The sequence below is a fragment of the Malaya genurostris genome, chromosome 3 (genome assembly GCF_030247185.1).
Source record: "Malaya genurostris strain Urasoe2022 chromosome 3, Malgen_1.1, whole genome shotgun sequence".
NCBI lineage: Eukaryota > Metazoa > Arthropoda > Insecta > Diptera > Culicidae > Malaya > Malaya genurostris.
The window spans coordinates 136,539,119-136,551,435 of record NC_080572.1 but is presented as its reverse complement, the minus strand read 5'-3'; the positions used below and the strand labels follow the sequence as shown (position 1 = coordinate 136,551,435).

Below are 12,317 nucleotides of genomic sequence, written 5' to 3'. Positions count from 1 at the left end.
GTAAGTACTCTTTTTGTTGTAATATTGAAGAAATATCACGTATACAGTAAACCAGATATAATACTCTTGTTTTTATATTCGCATGCATAGTATAGTTGACTCTGTAGTTATTTGTGCAGTAGGGGAGCGTACCCGGGTATGAGACGGTTTTTTAGCCGAAAACTTTCACTGATTAAACCAGGCTTGCAAAACTCAGCTCCTACGAGCTCTGAGCCTGTTCTAGCTCCCCACCAGCGAGTCGTAGCGTATGTGTTGTGAGTCTAACGAATTCTATTACCACTCTGAATACCACGGGAAAAAAGATGGAACGCTGATGAAAACAGGTACGTCATCGCTTTGAATTTAAAGACATATGCAAAAGACCAGCCAAAATGAGCGTTTCAGTTTTTTAGACTTTGTTCCAAACTTTTTACTATAACTTTGGGAGTACAATTCAATGCGATTATTCAAAACAAAATTTTAATTAAATGATTTAATCTTCTAGTGGTGGTAATATATTTGAAATCGCTCAAAAATAGCTGAGATATAGTCTGTCAAAATGAAAGTTCCAACTTACCTCTTAGTATTCGGAGTTAGATGCTACGGCTCGCGGAAGCTTATGACGGGTGCTGAGTTTGGCATCTCTAATTTAAACCAAATGGGGATTAAAAGGAAATTGCATCAATAGACATCTCATTACTAGGAATCAATATTAAATTTATAATAGTAATAATAATAGTAATAATAATAATAATAATAATTATTATTATTATTATTATTATTAATATTATTATTATTATTATTATTATTATTATTATTATTATTATTATTATTATTATTATTATTATTATTATTACTATTATAAATTTATTTTTTTTATTATTATTTATTTATTTATTTATTTGGAGCAGGGAAAAGTCCAGTGGAGATAAAATTTAGCAATCTCTCACTCCAGCAGGCATAAAACCTCCTCATCATTTGTATCAACAGATTACAATGATCCAACAGATACATGAATGCCTAACACTACAAATAAAACTAACAGTTGAAACTAAATTTATAACACTATAACTAGTTGATGACTCCAAGCATAACAGTATTAGTACCCTTACTTAGAAGGTGAGAGAGAGGAGAAAAGTGGTTAGGTAAATTGAAAACAAGGGTTGGTGGAGGGATGCTAAACGAGCGAAAACGAACGACGGGGTTGGAATCAGCATGTAGATCTAATTAGTTATTACACAGATGGTAGAAGACAGAGAAAAACGACGAGGTTAGAATCGGCATGTAGATCTAATTAGTTATCAAAAAGATGGTGGAAGACAGAAAAACGACGAGGTTAGAATCGGCATGTAGATCTAATTAGTGTTAAAAATGGATGGTGGAAGACAGAAAAAAGAGGAAACAACGACCAGGTTAATTTAGGCGAGCGAATCTAGTTAGTTTCGAATAAAGATTATGGAGAGACGGAATGGGAGTTGAATGAAAATAAAATATTAACGGTTCCAGACAAATCCTAATCTGACAGGTGACTATGAAACAATCGCTTAATCATGTTTCGAGATAAATGAAAGTTGAAGACATTGGAACAGTTGTTAAATGTTCGGCACATACTAGAGAACGGCTCATTATAACCATAATTTGTTCTTGCAACAGGTAATCTCATAACGGGGTGGGAAGGAAGATTGCGTCGATGAATGTCGAGTTTATTGAACTGCAAGAGTTCGGGACAATCGATACGTGATTGAAGCAAATCAGCAACGAAAGTTGCCTTGAAGACATTCCGACAAACGAATAACCGATCAAGATCAATAAGCTTACAGCGATCTATGTAACTAGGAATATTAGTAGGATCTCTCCATGGTAGGTTACGCAGGGCAAATCAAACAAATTTATGTTGAATAGCTTCGATCCGATCTATGTCGATTTGATAATGGGGTGACCAGACAACAGCTGAATATTCAAGCGTCGAGAGGACTAGAGCACAATATAATGCTGTAAGACAATGTGTCACCGGCTGAACGAGAGCGATTTCTCGTTCGATGACTTTACCCAACACAAGTTCCTAAACTGGCTTAAGAATCTTTGGGTTTGAAAACTATTGTTTCCTTTTTGTTTAAATCTTTCGGATATCCGGGAAGAAACAAGTAGGGCATAAGAGCGGAAGTACGCTTTTATGCTGGCTACGGTTCTCCAGCGGACTGTACCTAGGGAAGGTAAAAAAAAGGAAATGTTATCTAATCGAGGATACTTCACCAAGCTCCAACAACTTCCTTCTCTGGCGATGACTTTGTCCTGTGGGATGAGAATTCGACTGGCGACGACCTTCTATGGCGCTTTCTTTCTAAGTATAAACTAGCACTGACTGGTGTAACTAATAGACTTCCTCTATTTTCAGTTTTCTTAACCTATATATACATGAATCATATGGTAAAATAATGAAAATGTTGCACGACATGCAGTGCAACATTTATTGCTATCTCCCTTTCTCCTTAGATGCTGACGTTACCATTCGTCAGCACGGTAAACAAATTCCTGGTGCCTCACTAATACATAAAGATTTGATCCGATGATAGCACTTGCATTTTGTGCTATCCTTCGCTATTCCCTAACGGCTGCAAGTGCCTTTCCTAGAAGGCTCAAGTTTCAAGTTCAAATCTTGCTTAGCCGTCCTATCTAAACATATGCGGCACCTTATCTGTATGCTCGAAAAGCATGTTAATTATGTTTTCCAAATATTTCCATGACCGTTGCTAGATCGTCGTTTTATTGCATTCTTCGTTAGAGTTATATTTATTACTTTATTACCACAACCCTCCGAGAACAAGTTCTGACCGATATTTGTTATCGCCTCCTTTTGGCGTTTGTTTATGTTTTGTTCCTTCGCATTTCGTCATGGTCCTTGCTAGTTAATTTACATTGCCATCAGCACCAGCTTATCTGGTGTCTCGACCCGAACTTAGGCTTCCGCCGCTATATGAGTTAGTGCAATATTAATGCATACGGGATGCGAGATTTGATGGGTAAATAACAGCTCTCATGACTGCGCTGGTAACGAACTATCGGGTCAAATTACTTCTTATTCATAGTGCTCCTTTAAGCACATTTATTTTGGTTGATAAATAAAGTCTATTAATGCCATCATCTGATTAATGCGATTGTAGCAAACACTACGCTCGACATTTCTGGCCCCGTAAATCTTCCTGAAGAATTACCTTTATTGATAATCGAGCGACTGTCGTGGAATATTGGTATTTACTCTTAAATTTTGAAATTGTGTTCGTCTTCTCTGTTATCCTTATTATTCCTATAAATAATTGCAAAGACCTTATTTTTATAACGAACTTTCAGCTGTATTTCGCGGAAGTGGAAACAAACACTCCGCCGGTCTTCTGGAATTTCGTGTTGTATTACATTTTTTAATATGTAAATAGATAACTATTACCACGTACATAATACCTATCAATCCTACACCCATTAATACATATTCAAATATGGGTTCACCTACATCTTGTTTCTTATCATCATTTGTTAATATTGTAAAAATTTTGTTATTAAATGGATTTGCAGGCTTATTCAATTTCGGTAATTCAGTTTTATTCTGCTCTAAATTGAATTCTATTTGAATTCTTTCTTTAAAAAATAAGTTTGTTTTTCTTTCTTCCCTATTCACAAATCCATATATAACACTTTTATTACTTTGAATTTTACAATCAAAATCTAACCTAACTACGGCCACTTTATAGGGTGGCGATATTATTGTATGCTGGCAGTGGATTACGATGCTCGTCGTGTCGCTGGCGTAGTAGAGTACCTGGTTCTCATCCTTATGAACCAGACTAGGTTCCACTATAAAATGAGTTTTGTTCATTCGTACTGGTTCCGTAGTTGGGTAGAAATATTCCCCGTTATGGTTAATCAGTATGCGTGGTTTTCCTATATCAATGATGGCGTGATTCTCCGTATGAGGTACAGGAATAATTTGAAACATTTCGTACACTGTCTTGCTGACAACTACAGTGTACATTGCGATTACGATAGTCCCGTTGATCTGCTGTGCTTCATATTTTACCAACGAGGATTGTCGAAGAACTGTTAGTCCTGCTGGCAATATTGACGAGATGTTGTCGAAAGTCGCGGTTAGTTCTTCCGTCGAAAGTGGATATGATCTCATCCTTCTGTACTTGTGAAGTATAGCGTCAATGGTTTCCCTTGACAGCATAATAATTTCAATTAATCGGCTTTCTAGGTATTCCGTGTCACCTAGGACATATTTTTGTTTCAAATTATTCGTTTCCTTCATTAGTTCGTAGAATCGATCATTCAACGTGCTTCCCATCTCAGCCGTCTTTCCATTTAATTGCACAAGTGACTCAGATAGTTGATGTATCTTTTCATTGTCGTGCATCCTCATTGATTTTAGTTCGGTTTCGACATCATTTTCACCGAAGAGGAAACTCCATAAAAATCCAAATATTCCTTTGGAACGGCGGAATCTCGTTCTCTCGTAATCAATTTCGAAAATTGCATCCGAGCACAATTTGTTGAAAATTTCCAAAATTTTTTCCATATTATCAGTTTTTAAATTTTTAATCATGTTTTTCCTTGTTGCTGATATGTTACCCCGTATGTCTTCAACCAGAGCTCGACCCTGATCTGGTGATACCATTGTTTCGATATTTGTACGCCATATCCCTCTTTTCATAAGGCTTGTCCCTATGTGATCAAGAAATACGCCATTCTGTTCGACCGGCGTAACCAATATCGCATTTGCCGTACTTAGCACCGCCGCACTGGTTAATAAACCTGCAAGTACATAATATGGAGAGAGTCGAATGACTGGTTTTGCCTTTTTGTTGGTACATTTCTTTTTCTTCTCTGGCTGAGAAGTTTTATTTAATTTTCGTTTGGTCTCGATACGGTGACTTTCAAATGTAGATTCACAGGATTCGGGTTCAGATATATGCATTATAGCATGCCCTGATTTCTTTTTTACCGTCGGTTCAGGAGTTAGATCCTTTCCTTTGACGTCTAAGATCGCGAGTTTTGCAACTGCGCGTCTAAATGTTCCCTTTCTGGTTATGACTTCAGCTTGTCTAGCTACACCGTCATCAGAAACAATTAATTTCGAAACACGTCCTTTTAACCATCGTCCTGGAGGTTCTTCGTTATCCACCATTAGGACTAAATCATCTATTTTGATCGGTTTTACGTCGCCAGTCCATTTTTCTCTGGCGATAAATGTTGGAAGATATTCTTTCTTCCATTTATCCCAGAATATCATCATGGCATGTTGGATTCTTGCCTGCGAGTTCTTATCGTAAGGTTTTGGATCCATTTCGAAGGGTGGTGCATATTTCCCCGGTCTTCCTAAAATTGCATGGAAGGGGGTTAAAATCTCATCGTCCACATCCTTCAATGTTCTATGTATTAGCGGTCGCGAGTTGACGAACCACTCTGCTTGAATGAAGGCTGATCGCAGCACTTCACTTGTAGGTGTCCTTTTAGACATATCGTCTATCATGACATTGAGCGCCTTTTTTATGATACCAATTAACCTTTCCCATACACTTCCAAAATGTGGAGCCGCTGGAGGGTTGAATACCCACGAAATTTCTAACTCTGCAGCTTCTCCTTGTCTCATTTTTGTATCGAGGTCTTGTAGGAGACGTTTCAACTCTCTTTCGGCTCCTACAAAATTAGTTCCGTTGTCGCTGTAAAGCTGAGTCACTTTACCTCTTCGACATTGAAAATTTTTGAAACATACGAGGAAGGCATCGGTACTCATGTTCTCTGCCATTTCTATATGTATTCTACGCGTAACTAAGCAAGTGAAAATAACTCCCCATTTTTTTTCCTTGCCATTTCTGCCCTTTTGAACGTAAAACGGTCCAAAATAATCCACTCCACTAAACTGGAATGGAAACGAATTTAAATTAGTTCGTACCTGCGGGAGAGGCGCCATCCTAGGTACTGCAACATGAGCTGTATTCAGAATGCATTTCTGACAACAACTTTTTACATTTTTTAATACAGCTCTCGCGTTTATAATATAAAAAAAATAGCGCTAGATTGCTTATAACAATATCATCTGCTTGATGGTAGCATTCCTCATGACAATGCCTAACAAGCAGATTAGTTATATGGCTTTTTTGAGGTAGTATTATGGGGTATTTTTGCTCATCATTTACGTGAGCACTATACTCCAATCTACTTCGTGCCCTCATGACTCCATTTTTGTCGTCTATGAAGGGATATAATTTCCTCAAGCAGTCTTCCTTGGGCACATAGTCCCTTGTTTGCCTTCTCTCCTCTTCGTTTTGAATATCATATCTCGGCATATTTTTCATTTCCTTTTAAAGTTCTTCTATTTCAGCATTTCTGAACATTAATTTTTTTTTGTCTTTCATCGTCCAAGCAGGATCGAAGTTATGTTTGGAAGTAATAAAATTGATATTTTCCATTCAAAATATTAGTCTCTGCATACTTTTCTCCAATCAGAGAATGCCCTGACATCTATAAATTTGATGTACACTTTGTGCCGTTTTTTTTGGAAAATATTTTCCAATTCAGTCCAATCATTAACGAGCGAATTCTTCAATCGAACATTTTTCCACAGTCGGAGGTGGTTAGCTACCTGGTTCCTCATTCGACACACAAAGGTAGCTTGGGAACCAGTTCTTATTTCTCTTGATTCAGGAGGGGTTTGCGAATTCGAGCGCAATGAAGGAGTTGTACTTGATCGACTTACGGATGCACATATCAACGACACACATGGTGGTGTACTTGTTTCTTTGAGCATTTTAGTCTTTGGGATTCGTTTACCCAAATTGTATCCAGAAAGTGGTTCTGGTATAGGTCGTCGAGGCATTAATCCATATGATCTGGCACTTCGTATAATTTCTTCATCTGATGATCCATCCATGGAGACTTTCTTAAACGTAAAATTCCGACGTTAACCCCCCGTGTAGTGGTATGATGATATAATTATTTGTATCTTTACTATTGCCATCCAACTTTGCATAATAAACCAATTCCCTTTTCCATTCATATTCAAAGGGTACACTGAAGGCTTCATCGAGAGCATTGACAGGAGCGGTGACTTTTCTCTTAGTCACCATCGTAGACATAGCTAATACTTTAGCGTTGTTGTCAAATGCATTCCCAGGTGCTGGTGCCATACCAACAACAGATTTCATTTTGTTCTGTTCGTCGGAAGATCCTAATGTGACACTTCTCACCGAGGCAACCACATTTTCCCCATATGCTTCCGTAGACGACCAAAGATTTGCTTCCAGTTCTTGGACTTTTTCAGAATTTGTGAAATCGGAAATCGAACTTGAGGATCTTGGAGAACTTAACATTCCGTTCTCTCTACTCATCGAATCCGACAAAATCATTTTCATTACTATCACACTCTAACTCTTCAGAATCGCTTGTGTTCTCCTCTGAGCCGGTGGTTATTGTAATTCCAGTTGTTCCACCAGTCGTACATGGCTGCAGCATATCATATCGGTGCAGCTTTGGTTGCTGCTCCATTCCTCTGGCATTACCGATAATCTTAGGCAAGGTTTCATAATAACTTTTCCATTCAATCGAGTTTCCTGAATTTACTGACATTGCGTCTTCTTTCATGCTCGTATTCTGAATGGAAGTCACGAGGGATAACATGGTCCTCTCGTGTATTCGCATCAGCTCAATAATTGCCCTGCTGCTGCCATTTTTTGCTTGGAGTGCCATATTTGTCACTTCCAAGTCTTTCGTCATTGCAGCGTATTCTTTAATCCGCTGCTGACATTTTACACAATACCAGTCTTCTGGTCTTGGTGGCCGTTTATCAAGATTCACACAAGATAAGTGGAACCACCTATCGCACTCATCGCAAGTTATCATTTCGACCATTGCACGATCTTTCCTCGTGCAAAGGCGACAATGTCCATTTGGATTAGACACAAATTCCATTTTAATAAGAACAATTGTTATCTCCTTGAATTCTACTCAAAATATTTGCCTATATCAATTTTCAACAAATATTCTCTAAAATAGTTTAAAACAACTATTCCAAAGTCAGACTAAATAAATTCTTAAGCCAATTAAAGGAATTTGCGTTACGCTCCTCTCTGGAGCCACCAAAATGTCACCGGCTGAACGAGAGCGATTTCTCGTTCGATGACTTTACCCAACACAAGTTCCTAAACTGGCTTAAGAATCTTTGGGTTTGAAAACTATTGTTTCCTTTTTGTTTAAATCTTTCGGATATCCGGGAAGAAACAAGTAGGGCATAAGAGCGGAAGTACGCTTTTATGCTGGCTACGGTTCTCCAGCGGACTGTACCTAGGGAAGGTAAAAAAAAGGAAATGTTATCTAATCGAGGATACTTCACCAAGCTCCAACAACTTCCTTCTCTGGCGATGACTTTGTCCTGTGGGATGAGAATTCGACTGGCGACGACCTTCTATGGCGCTTTCTTTCTAAGTATAAACTAGCACTGACTGGTGTAACTAATAGACTTCCTCTATTTTCAGTTTTCTTAACCTATATATACATGAATCATATGGTAAAATAATGAAAATGTTGCACGACATGCAGTGCAACATTTATTGCTATCTCCCTTTCTCCTTAGATGCTGACGTTACCATTCGTCAGCACGGTAAACAAATTCCTGGTGCCTCACTAATACATAAAGATTTGATCCGATGATAGCACTTGCATTTTGTGCTATCCTTCGCTATTCCCTAACGGCTGCAAGTGCCTTTCCTAGAAGGCTCAAGTTTCAAGTTCAAATCTTGCTTAGCCGTCCTATCTAAACATATGCGGCACCTTATCTGTATGCTCGAAAAGCATGTTAATTATGTTTTCCAAATATTTCCATGACCGTTGCTAGATCGTCGTTTTATTGCATTCTTCGTTAGAGTTATATTTATTACTTTATTACCACAACCCTCCGAGAACAAGTTCTGACCGATATTTGTTATCGCCTCTTTTTGGCGTTTGTTTATGTTTTGTTCCTTCGCATTTCGTCATGGTCCTTGCTAGTTAATTTACATTGCCATCAGCACCAGCTTATCTGGTGTCTCGACCCGAACTTAGGCTTCCGCCGCTATATGAGTTAGTGCAATATTAATGCATACGGGATGCGAGATTTGATGGGTAAATAACAGCTCTCATGACTGCGCTGGTAACGAACTATCGGGTCAAATTACTTCTTATTCATAGTGCTCCTTTAAGCACATTTATTTTGGTTGATAAATAAAGTCTATTAATGCCATCATCTGATTAATGCGATTGTAGCAAACACTACGCTCGACACAATGTACATTGACAAAGCTCTTAGTAATGCGAAAGACGAAACCTAAAAGCTTGGAGGCCTTAGAGATCACATAATCGATATGACTTTTGAAATTCAACTTGGTATCAAGAACGATACCTAAATCTTTAACGGTAGACTCTCGTTTCAGTACAATCAGCGAAATGTTATAGTCGTAGTTAAATAGCAAGTGTTTGCGAGTAAACGACGCACATTTATGCCTCTCCATACAAAAGATGACAAAAACCAAAAATAAGTCGATAATCGTCAGCTGGATGATATTTTAGTCTCTGAATATATTTCCGTTTTGTTTATGTATGAAAAACAGTCGATCCACCTAAAACTGACATGACCGTTCGCTAAGGACCGAAAATTGACGACTTCTTTTAATAAATTCACTTGTGTATTTTTATTTATTTCGTGAGTGAGTAGGAGCTTTAACTAATGTTTCAAATAATGATTAAACCTTAATATTTTCATTATGTTGTAACATACACGTGATGTAGTTTATTGCACTATGATTGAAGATGGGAAAGTAGCAATAAAAGAAGTGTTTTTTTTTGTTTTTAACAAAAATATTAATTTTTGGAATATGCTCTGCATTTGGCATTTTTTAAGTTTTTCGATTCTATGAAAGAACACAAACACAAGTATCAGGTGTACAACTTTGCTTTCGCCGTTTTTCGACAGGTGGCTGTACCGGCTGAGGCTGGTCAAAATACATAGATGATAATACCTTTAAAGTGAGTGTGTACAGTGCCTAACGAATTGTCATCGCCGTTTCAGTGACAGTTGTTCTTGTTTTCGTATTACTCACGCTCGAAAATGTCTGTTTATGTGCCCAATTCTCGCCATTTGCGGGAAGTTTTATTTTTCTGTTACAATTCGCAAAAAAATGCAGCTGCAGCGCATCGAATGCTCTCAGAAACTTACGGTGATGCTGCTCTGAGTAAAAGAACATGTCGTTTTAAAAATGGTGATTTCGATGTCGAAGACAAACATGACGGTGGAAGAGAAGAAACCTTCAAAGAACAACTAGAAGCATTGCTTGATGAAGAGCTCTTAAAACCGGGTGAAACCATCACAGGAGATCGCTACCGAACGCAACTGATGCGCCTTAGTCGCGCGTCAACATTTTCAATCCATCGAAGAGTTGGAAAAATGAATTGCTTCATGGATAGCGTCAAAAGAGGACTCCTTTTTTCGAGCCGGGATCCGAAAATTGCCGGAAAGATGGGAGAAAGTTGTCGCTAGCTTTTAATTTTGAAAAAAAAAAACGGCGGAAGCAAAGTTGTACACCTGATACCAAATAAAATTTGGTTGAATACTACCGCTTTACTAAAAATAGTGGATTTTTACTATGTTAAAGTATCTCATTAAACTATGTAAAATTAAAAATGATGAAAAAAATTACGCTGAGCAAACATGCATAAAGTGGTTTTCGTGGTTCGAACTTGGGAATTTTTATATGGACTACAAGAAAGTTCCGGAGAACTTAAAAAGTGCATGTGGTGAGATCAACTGGGCGCTATTTATTATGAACTACTAAAATGCGTTTGGACAGAGCATTGCATGAAAAGCGGACGCAATATGAAGATCTTCATGGCATAGTATTTTTGCTTCATAACAGTGCACGACTCCATGCTTCGAAAGTTGTAAAAGCTTATTTTTGTAATCGCTGCAATGAAAAGTTCTGCCCAAGCCACCATTTTTTACCTGACATTGTTCCATACGGTTGCCATTTGCTCCAATCCATGGCACATAACTTGCGCATCGAATGCTCTCAGAAACTTACGGTGATGCTGCTCTGAGTAAAAGAACATGTCGTTTTAAAAATGGTGATTTCGATGTCGAAGACAAACATGACGGTGGAAGAGAAGAAACCTTCAAAGAACAACTAGAAGCATTGCTTGATGAAGAGCTCTTAAAACCGGGTGAAACCATCACAGGAGATCGCTACCGAACGCAACTGATGCGCCTTAGTCGCGCGTCAACATTTTCAATCCATCGAAGAGTTGGAAAAATGAATTGCTTCATGGATAGCGTCAAAAGAGGACTCCTTTTTTCGAGCCGGGATCCGAAAATTGCCGGAAAGATGGGAGAAAGTTGTCGCTAGCGATGAACAATACTTTGAATAATAAATCTGTAAGCAGTTTTTCGCAATAAAGCTTTTAATTTTGAAAAAAAAAAAACGGCGGAAGCAAAGTTGTACACCTGATACCAAATAAAATTTGGTTGAATACTACCGCTTTACTAAAAATAGTGGATTTTTACTATGTTAAAGTATCTCATTAAACTATGTAAAATTAAAAATGATGAAAAAAATTACGCTGAGCAAACATGCATAAAGTGGTTTTCGTGGTTCGAACTTGGGAATTTTTATATGGACTACAAGAAAGTTCCGGAGAACTTAAAAAGTGCATGTGGTGAGATCAACTGGGCGCTATTTATTATGAACTACTAAAATGCGTTTGGACAGAGCATTGCATGAAAAGCGGACGCAATATGAAGATCTTCATGGCATAGTATTTTTGCTTCATAACAGTGCACGACTCCATGCTTCGAAAGTTGTAAAAGCTTATTTTTGTAATCGCTGCAATGAAAAGTTCTGCCCAAGCCACCATTTTTTACCTGACATTGTTCCATACGGTTGCCATTTGCTCCAATCCATGGCACATAACTTGTCAGGTCACCTTCAAAAACTACGACACCACCAAAAATTGTCGATACTCTCACTAAAAATTGTCGATACTCTCACTAAAAATCATGAAACTTTAATAGTTTATTCCAACACCTGATATAACATATTATAAATAGATGAGCATGAACTTAGCGAGGCACCCATCACTGATGATAACGCAAATAGGTGGATAATTTGTTGCTAATTAGTTACGGTAATTTTGAATTTGTTGCTCAATTTTTTTAAAATTTTTTTGAGTACTTCGCTAAGTTCATATGAAGTTAGCGAAGCCCCCCTCCAATATAAGCTTCAAAACAAATCGAAGCCCAGTGAATAATTTGTTGCTAATTAGTT

At 37.8% G+C, this 12,317-nt stretch overlaps 1 protein-coding gene across 1 annotated transcript in view; it reads left to right on the top strand.

Annotated features, from left to right (window-relative positions):
- LOC131439201 (uncharacterized) overlaps positions 1–12,317 on the top strand; it is a 600,687-nt gene that overhangs the window by 490,558 nt on the left and 97,812 nt on the right. The window lies entirely within an intron of this gene.